Genomic DNA, 10254 nt, shown 5'->3' with positions numbered 1-10254 from the left:
TTATCAAATCCCAGAACCTACTAATCTAACCAGCACAGCACCATCCATCTGTTATCAAACCCCAGAACCTACTAATTTAACCAGCACAGCTCCATCCATCTGTTATCAAACCCCAGAACCTACTAATTTAACCAGCACAGCACCATCCATCTGTTATCAAACCCCAGAACCAACTAATCTACCCAACACAGCTCCATCCATCTGTTATCAAATCCCAGAACCTACTAATCTACCCAACACAGCTCCATCCATCTGTTATCAAATCCCAGAATCTACTAATCTAATCAGCACAGTGTCATCCATCTGTTATCAAACCCCAGAACCTACTAATCTAACCAGCACAGCTCCATCCATCTGTTATCAAACCCCAGAACCTACTAATTTAACCAGCACAGCACCATCCATCTGTTATCAAACCACAGAACCAACTAATCTACCCAACACAGCTCCATCCATCTGTTATCAAATCCCAGAATCTACTAATCTAACCAGCACAGCTCCATCCATCTGTTATCAAACCCCATAACCAACTAATCTACCAAACACAGCTCCATCCATCTGTTATCAAATCCCAGAACCTACTAATCTACCCAACACAGCTCCATCCATCTGTTATCAAATCCCAGAATCTACTAATCTAACCAGCACAGTGTCATCCATCTGTTATCAAACCCCAGAACCTACTAATCTAACCAGCACAGCTCCATCCATCTGTTATCAAACCACAGAACCAACTAATCTACCCAACACAGCTCCATCCATCTGTTATCAAATCCCAGAATCTACTAATCTAACCAGCACAGCTCCATCCATCTGTTATCAAACCCCATAACCAACTAATCTACCAAACACAGCTCCATCCATCTGTTATCAAATCCCAGAACCTACTAATCTACCCAACACAGCTCCATCCATCTGTTATCAAATCCCAGAATCTACTAATCTAACCAGCACAGTGTCATCCATCTGTTATCAAACCCCAGAACCTACTAATCTAACCAGCACAGCTTCATCCATCTGTTATCAAACCCCAGAACCTACTAATTTAACCAGCACAGCACCATCCATCTGTTATCAAACCACAGAACCAACTAATCTACCCAACACAGCTCCATCCATCTGTTATCAAATCCCAGAATCTACTAATCTAACCAGCACAGCTCCATCCATCTGTTATCAAACCCCAGAACCTACTAATTTAACCAGCACAGCTCTGTTCATCTGTTATCAAACCCCAGAACCTAACCAGCACAGCTCCATCCATCTGTTATCAAACCCCAGAACCTACTAATTTAACCAGCACAGCACCATCCATCTGTTATCAAACCCCAGAACCAACTAATCTACCCAACACAGCTCCATCCATCTGTTATCAAATCCCAGAACCTACTAATCTACCCAACACAGCTCCATCCATCTGTTATCAAATCCCAGAATCTACTAATCTAACCAGCACAGTGTCATCCATCTGTTATCAAACCCCAGAACCTACTAATCTAACCAGCACAGCTCCATCCATCTGTTATCAAACCCCAGAACCTACTAATTTAACCAGCACAGCACCATCCATCTGTTATCAAACCACAGAACCAACTAATCTACCCAACACAGCTCCATCCATCTGTTATCAAATCCCAGAATCTACTAATCTAACCAGCACAGCTCCATCCATCTGTTATCAAACCCCATAACCAACTAATCTACCAAACACAGCTCCATCCATCTGTTATCAAATCCCAGAACCTACTAATCTACCCAACACAGCTCCATCCATCTGTTATCAAATCCCAGAATCTACTAATCTAACCAGCACAGTGTCATCCATCTGTTATCAAACCCCAGAACCTACTAATCTAACCAGCACAGCTCCATCCATCTGTTATCAAACCCCAGAACCTACTAATTTAACCAGCACAGCACCATCCATCTGTTATCAAACCACAGAACCTACTAATCTACCCAACACAGCTCCATCCATCTGTTATCAAATCCCAGAACCTACTAATCTAACCAGCACAGCACCATCCATCTGTTATCAAACCCCAGAACCTACTAATTTAACCAGCACAGCTCTGTTCATCTGTTATCAAACCCCAGAACCTAACCAGCACAGCTCCATCCATCTGTTATCAAACCCCAGAACCTACTAATTTAACCAGCACAGCACCATCCATCTGTTATCAAACCCCAGAACCAACTAATCTACCCAACACAGCTCCATCCATCTGTTATCAAATCCCAGAACCTACTAATCTACCCAACACAGCTCCATCCATCTGTTATCAAATCCCAGAATCTACTAATCTAACCAGCACAGTGTCATCCATCTGTTATCAAACCCCAGAACCTACTAATCTAACCAGCACAGCTTCATCCATCTGTTATCAAACCCCAGAACCTACTAATTTAACCAGCACAGCACCATCCATCTGTTATCAAACCACAGAACCAACTAATCTACCCAACACAGCTCCATCCATCTGTTATCAAATCCCAGAATCTACTAATCTAACCAGCACAGCTCCATCCATCTGTTATCAAACCCCAGAACCAACTAATCTACCCAACACAGCTCCATCCATCTGTTATCAAATCCCAGAACCTACTAATCTACCCAACACAGCTCCATCCATCTGTTATCAAATCCCAGAATCTACTAATCTAACCAGCACAGTGTCATCCATCTGTTATCAAACCCCAGAACCTACTTATCTAACCAGCACAGCACCATCCATCTGTTATCAAACCCCAGAACCTACTAATCTACCGAACACAGCTCCATCCATCTGTTATCAAATCCCAGAACCTACTAATCTAACTTGCACAGCACCATCCATCTGTTATCAAAGCCCAGAACCTACTTATCTAACCAGCACAGCACCATCCATCTGTTATTAAACCCCAGAACCAACTAATCTACCCAACACAGCTCCATCCATCTGTTATCAAATCCCAAAATCTACTAATCTAACCAGCACAGCTCCATCCATCTGTTATCAAAGCCCAGAACCTACTTATCTAACCAGCACAGCACCATCCATCTGTTATTAAACCCCAGAACCAACTAATCTACCCAACACAGCTCCATCCATCTGTTATCAAAGCCCAGAACCTACTAATCTAACCAGCACAGCTCCATCCATCTGTTATCAAACCCCAGAACCAACTAATCTTACCAGCACAGCACCATCCATCTGTTATCAAACCCCAAAACCTACTAATCTAACCAGCACAGCATCATCCATCTGTTATCAAACCCGAGAACCTACTAATCTAACCAGCACAGCTCCATCCATCTGTTATCAAACCCCAGAACCTACTAATCTAACCAGCACAGTGCCATCCATTTGTTATTAAACCCCAGAACCTACTAATCTAACCAGCACAGCACCATCTATCTGTTATCAAACCCCGGAACCTACTCATCTAACCGGCACAGCTCCATCCATCTGTTATCAAATCAAACAATCTACTAATCTAACCAACACAGCACCATACATCTGTTATCAAACCCCAGAACCTACTAATCTAACCACCACAGCATCACCCATCTGTTATCAAACCCCAAAACCTACTAATCTAACCAGCGCAGTGCCATCCATCTGTTATGAAACCTCAAAACCTACTAATCTAACCAGCACAGCACCATCCATCTGTTATCAAACACCAGAACCTACTAATCTACCCAACACAGCTCCATCCATCTGTTATCAAACCCCAGAACCTACTAATCTACCCAACACAGCTCCATCCATCTGTTATCAAATCCCAGAACCTACTAATCTAAACAGCACAGCATCATCCATCTGTTATCAAACCCCAGAACCTACTAATCTAACCAGCACAGCTCCATCCATCTGTTATCAAACCCCAGAACCTACTAATCTAACCAGCACAGCACCATCCATCTGTTATTAAACCCCAGAACCTACTAATCTAACCAGCACAGCACCATCTATCTGTTATCAAATCCCAGAACCTACTAATCTACCCAACACAGCTCCATCCATCTGTTATCAAATCCCAGAACCTACTAATCTAACCAACACAGCATCACCCATCTGTTATCAAACCCCAAAACCTACTAATCTAACCAGCGCAGTGCCATCCATCTGTTATGAAAGCCCAAAACCTACTAATCTAACCAGCACAGCACCATCCATCTGTTATCAAACACCAGAACCTACTAATCTAACCAACACAGCATCATCCATCTGTTATCAAATCCCAGAACCTACTAATCTAACCAGCACAGCATCATCCATCTGTTATCAAACCCCAGAACCTACTAATCTAACCAGCACAGCTCCATCCATCTGTTATCAAACCCCAGAACCTACTAATCTAACCAGCACAGCACCATCCATCTGTTATCAAACCCCAGAACCTACTTATCTAACCAGCACAGCACCATTCATCTGTTATCAAATCCCAGAATCTACTAATCTAACCAACACAGCACCATACATCTGTTATCAAACCCCAGAACCAACTAATCTACCCAACACAGCTCCATCCATCTGTTATCAAATCCCAGAACCTACTAATCTACCCAACACAGCTCCATCCATCTGTTATCAAATCCCAGAATCTACTAATCTAACCAGCACAGCTCCATCCATCTGTTATCAAACCCCAGAACCAACTAATCTACCCAACACAGCTCCATCCATCTGTTATCAAATCCCAGAATCTACTAATCTAACCAGCACAGTGTCATCCATCTGTTATCAAACCCCAGAACCTACTAATCTAACCACCACAGCTCCATCCATCTGTTATCAAACCCCAGAACCTACTAATCTACCCAACACAGCTCCATCCATCTGTTATCAAACCCCAGAACCTAATAATCTACCCAACACAGCTCCATCCATCTGTTATCAAACCCCAGAACCTACTAATCTAACTAATCTAACCTAATCTAACCTACTGATCTAACTAATCTGTTATCAAACCCCAGAACTTACTAATTTAACCAGCACAGCACCATCCGTACATCCAGAGAGCAGTTAGAATCGCTAATCCACCATTTTGGGCTTCATAATTAAAGTTTCCAGGTCAAATTATGTCACAGTTATCTGTAAATCAGATTATGATTTACACTGTGATGTTTATAAATCATGATGTTGATGTTGACAATGCTGATGTGTGTTGTTTCCAGTCCAATCCAACAAGAAAGATCAGACTCTGCAGCAGCCAGCTGTGTGTCCATAAAGAGTGACAAGTCTATGGATTCTCCACTACAGTTTGAAGGTGGAGATCCTGTATCTGGAATCAGGTAATGGCTGCTCTATGTTTTTGTTTGTGCAATTTCCGTAAATTAATTGCAATCTCAGTTTACGGTGTGCAGCATTTCCGTACATTAATTGCAATCTCAGTTTACGGTGTACAGCATTTCCGTACATTAATTGCAATCTCAGTTTACGGTGTGCAGCATTTCCGTACATTAATGGCATTCTCAGTGTCACCGGGGAAAGGACGCACACCAAATGACAAAATAACTTTTTCCGGGTATTTTATTCTGATTAAATTGTACTCCAAACAATAAAAATAAAAATGAATACACTGTAAAAACCCTAACTATGAACACAGTACAGTATTTGGTAGTGGCACTAATTACAGAAAATAGATAAATAACATTAATACCACATTAATACCATTAACAGAGCTCTTTTAATATTTGTTTTTAAGCTCACCTCGATTTACTCAGCTTTACTCAACAAGACTTGAGCATTTCTTTAAGAGAACTTGGATAAACAGCTTCTGTAACCCATAAAAATACAAGGCTTGAACACGAGGAGCACACTACCCCACTGAAACAATGCCATCTGCCCGCATCTGGTTATGATTCATCCAAAATACATGTTTAGAAAGGCAATATAGGCATCTACTACTGTTATAGGCCAACTAATCCTTATATTGTTCAGTATTTCCTGATTTTTACCTCTTATTTCATTAGGATGGCTCTGGATGGATCCTAAAATGGAGCACCACCATTCACTGCAGCTTGAGCCTCCTTCTCTACCATGCTCTTAGCTCCTCCCTTTCCTCTCTCAGGGTGACAACAGTTCTGATTGTGTTTCTTAAAGTTACAGACACACATTTTAAAGGTGTATTCTCAATTCACCACCTGGCTACATTCTCCCCTGCTCAGGAGTCAACGTCCTCTGTGACCTCATAAGATTTCTTTACCTCTTTCACAGCTTCTCTGAAAAATGCTGTACCCAAGCTGGATAAAATTTGTGAAACTGTCACTGAGTCAAGTGGGACGGACTCTAATATGGATCTGGGTTCATGATGCAGGTTAGAATGATGTCCTGCATTAGTTCCTTTGCTCCTACGAGGAGAAGGCACAGGTAATGAGTGAACCTCAAGATTGGACCCAGTATCTGATTCCACTGTCTCTGCTTCAGGACCAACCTCAACACTGGTCGGATTTGACTCTGTCCTGTCATAAGAGGGAACAGCATGACGGTCCATTTCTATCTGCAACCTTGGAACACACATCTCTTCCAAAACCACACCCTCCTCAATACATTCTGGATCTAACTCAGTGACATTAACAGTAGTCGTCTCAGATCTAGGAAGATTACTTTTCTTTCTAGGAGTAGGAATGGGAGTATATACAAAGGGCCTAATGTCAACCCTATTAACCCTTTTCAATGGGCCTCCCTCTACTGGCTCAACAGAGTAAGTGGTCCCTTGGATTTCTACTACCCTGTAAGGAATAGATTGCCAGGCATCCTGTATTTTATTTCGTCCCTGCGGTCTGTTTCTGAGATACACAGTTTGACCAACACCAACTGGTGGACAATAGGTTTTGTCATTCTGGAAAGCTATGCGTTCTGCAGCTTTTTGTTCAGAATATTCTTTAGCTCGAGCATGTGCCTCTTTCAGTCGCCTTTGGTGAGCAGCTAACCAGTCAGCTTTTGCTGATACCTCTGCAGTCTGTCCTAACAAAGCATCAATTGGCAGATGCGGGTCGATTCCAAAAAGCAGTAAATAAGGGGAATACCCCGTTGTGGCATGAGGGGTCACATTGTATGCGTACACAACTTCAGATAAATGCTCAGGCCAACGACGTTTCTGGTAGGGTGATGAGGGGTGGTACGGCTTTTCTTTACACCATACAGTTTACAAAGTTCAGCAATCAATTCACTTTCAAAATTACGGCCTTGCTCTGGATGCAGACGCTCGGGCACACCGTACTTCATAAACCATTCCTTTAAAAGGATTTTTGCTGTTGCGTCTGCTTTTTGGTCTCGAGTCGCGAAAGCCTGTGTAAATTTCGTGAACACATCTGTGATAACCAGAACATTTTCTCTACCATCTGTAGCTGGTTCCAACAGAGTAAAATCTACAGCAATTACCTCTAATGGTCTGGTAGCCAAAAATGACTGCATAGGTGGACGTATCTTTGGCTGAGGCATTTTGGTAAGTACACAACGTTGGGATTTCTTTACCCACTGCTCAACATCCTCATACATCCCAACCCAAAAACATCTTGGCTTTAACAGTTGCATTGTCCTCTCTATGCCCTGGTGACCCATAGAGTTATGTACACTCTCAAGAACTTGTACTTTTAAACAAGCTGGCAACAGTAACTGATTGCATTCACCTTGCCTCAGATCTTCCACCACTCTGTACAGTAGACCATCCTGCTCTCTAATTCTACCCCAGTGCTTCAGAAGTGACTCTCCTCTCCTCTCCTCTCCTTATTGTTTGGCTTTTTCCCTCTGACCCAAAAGGACCTAAAGATGCTGAGGACAGGATCTTGCTCCTGAAAAGAACGCAACTCATCTTTAGAATAGCCTGGTAAAGTAGGTGTATTTTCCTGATCTAACCCAGCCAAAGGGTGACCTGCCTCACTAGCTCGAATTTGTCGAACCTCGCACCTCTCCAGCCCAACATCTACTAGTTCCTGCCCTAGTGTGGTTCCTTTGTTGATCAAATTACAAATAGCCACACAACCATCATACTCCAGATCTTCAGAGGCAATGTTCGGCTCCCCTGCTAAAGGGTGCCTAGAGAGTGCATCCGCAGCCTTATTACTCCGTCCGGGGCGATACTGAACGTCAAAATCAAAGGCAGCTAACTGCGCTACCCATCTCTGCTCAACAGCTCCCAGCCTGGCTGTGTTAAGATGGCATAATGGGTTGTTGTTGGTGATTGCGGTAAATTTTGCACCCAGCAGATATCCCCTAAACTTCTCAGTTATGGCCCATTTTAGGGCGAGAAGCTCCAACTTCATACTGCTGTAGTTCTTGTAATTTTGTTCAGCCTTTCTAAGCCTACGGCTTGCGTATGCTATCACCCGCCTTTTACCATCCTGTTGCTGACATAAGACAGCTCCTAAACCGTGGCTACTCACATCTGTCTCTACAGTGAAAGGGCAAGTGAAGTCTGCAAACCCGAGCACCGGAGCACTAACCAGCTTCTCCTTTAAAACATCAAAAGAGGTCTGACACTCAGTACTCCATAAGGGAGGTCCAACCATTAGACAGTTATTTACCAGATCATGCAGTGGACCAGCTATCTTTGAAAACCCCTGCACGAATCTTCGGTAATAGCTACAGAACCCTAAGAATGAGCGTAAAGCTTTCAGAGTGGTAGGTACTGGCCACTGCTTCACAGCTTCTACCTTATCAGGGTCGGTCGCTATACCTTCTGTGGAGACCTGATGTCCTAGGAATTTTACCTTTTCCTGAAGGAAATGACATTTCTCTATTTTGATTTTGAGACCTGACTCCTGGAGTCGGCTCAGTACTGTCTCTAATCCCTCAACGTGCTCTGAAAATGTCCTAGAGAAGACTAAAATGTCATCCAAGTATACTAAAATTATTTGAAAAATTAGGTCAGTCATAGTTGCCTGCATCAACCTTTGAAATGTAGCTGGTCCATTTACAACCCCCATCGGCATGCGTAAGTGTTCATATAACCCATATGGGGTTGTGAATGCAGTCTTGTGCCGGTCACGTTCATGTACTGCCACCTGGTGGTATCCACTAGCTAGGTCTATAGATGAGAAGAACTTTGCACCTCTCAGAGCATCAAAACTTTCATCTACGTATACGAGGTAAAGGAAATGCGTCTCGCTTAGTTTTTAAGTTTAGCTTACGATAGTCAACGCAGAGTCGTATACTACCATCAGACTTCCTCACTACTACCACAGGTGAAGCATAGGAGCTGGTACTCTCCTGAATCACTCCTTTCCTTAGAAGCTGAGAAATGTGATCTTTTACCTCCTTGTACTGGGTCGGTGGGATACGACGGTATGGAAGGTTCACTGGAGTGTCATCAACTAACACAATCTCATGTTTCACCTTTTCTGTGTAGCCTAGCTCATCATCTCCAACACATCTGAATATTTACCAAGTAAGGCCCTTAACTCTGCTTGTTCTTTTTCAGTGCCACCTATATCCAGCTTACTCAGTATATCAGACACCTTCTGATGATCTTGAGACTCTTTTTAATCCACTGACACCTGCTCTGTATTGGCTGAAATGCGCTGAAAAGTTACTTCACAGTGCTGATTATTGGTAATGCACTGTACAGGTGACAAGACACCTATACACCAGTTCTTGGATTGAGCCACACATCCTCTCTAGAGAGATTAACTACTTGCACTGGAACCTGATGTCTGTGTTCCTTAACTAAAGAAGGCATTACTACAATACCTCCTGGTAATGGTAGTTTACCAGGCTCCAACAACCATGAACCTTGGTTTGGGGACTTGTCTGAGAAACCTCTGACCATGACAGTGACTACTGATTCAGCTGGGACATGTACAAAATCTTTCCCTGCTATTCGAGCAATCTTTGTCTTGTCAACATCACATTTATGCATCTGTTGGAAAACAGTCCTCCAATCTGAGTCTAGCTTTGCATCCAAAGTTCTATCAAATTCAGCCTGAACTAACTGATGACAACGACTGATGATATTCATGCCTATGATAGCAGGTAGGGATGACTGAGAACTTTCAGGGTTTTTCACGACTAAAAATCCACAATCAGGGATTTTAATACCCATGGTATCCATCTCTAACTCCAAATAGCCCAGGTAGGGAATATCTAATCCATTGGCGGCGGTTAATTTAAGCCAGCCAGAGGTTGAAAGCATATCCCCCTCTTCTCCCCCTAACTGCTGGCGGAAGAACTCTTCTGTAATAGTGCTTACTTGGCTGCCTGTATCCAGCAAACATGAAACAGGAACATTCCCAATGTTAACATCTATTGTAGGGCAAGTTCCTAC

Source organism: Astyanax mexicanus, chromosome 3, assembly GCF_023375975.1.
Source record: "Astyanax mexicanus isolate ESR-SI-001 chromosome 3, AstMex3_surface, whole genome shotgun sequence".
NCBI classification, from domain to species: Eukaryota; Metazoa; Chordata; class Actinopteri; order Characiformes; family Acestrorhamphidae; genus Astyanax; species Astyanax mexicanus.
Note: the sequence above shows the minus strand (reverse complement) of the source record.